The sequence below is a fragment of the Populus euphratica genome, unplaced genomic scaffold (genome assembly GCF_000495115.2).
Source record: "Populus euphratica unplaced genomic scaffold, PopEup_1.0 scaffold2573.1, whole genome shotgun sequence".
NCBI lineage: Eukaryota > Viridiplantae > Streptophyta > Magnoliopsida > Malpighiales > Salicaceae > Populus > Populus euphratica.
This window is the reverse complement of record NW_011502401.1, coordinates 8,155-8,622: the sequence shown is the minus strand read 5'-3', so window position 1 is coordinate 8,622 and position 468 is coordinate 8,155.

The following is a 468-nucleotide window of genomic DNA, read 5'->3' as shown; positions in this document are numbered from 1 at the left end:
GTGATTTCTCCAAAGAAGTTAGACTCCGTGACTGTGATTTCTCGAGGGGAGAATTGATGAAGACCCTAATAATAGAAGAGAAATACAGCAAGGAGATGAAGATTGGCACCCTATTTTGACTCGGACAGGTGTTGTGACAGGATGAGCTATTATCAAACATAAGTAAGGAATAGGGAGAAATCTGGAGAATCAAAATTGCACAAGAGCACACAGAAATTATGCAGGAGTACCCGGAGGATCCAATGAGGTATTGTAATGAGACAATAGGTGCAAGAAGAAGAAGTGTTCCCAGATGAAGCTTAGAGCAGAGACTTTGTAGAAATTGTACAACAGGAAGTCTCTTGTGCTCTTAATGAAGATAACAGGCGAAGACCTTTCTAATGCATGTAAAGATGGATAGAAAGTTGTTGCAGAGGCACCTAATTGAGGGGGTGCAAGCGCCTGTGATAAAAGGCAAACGCCTATGAT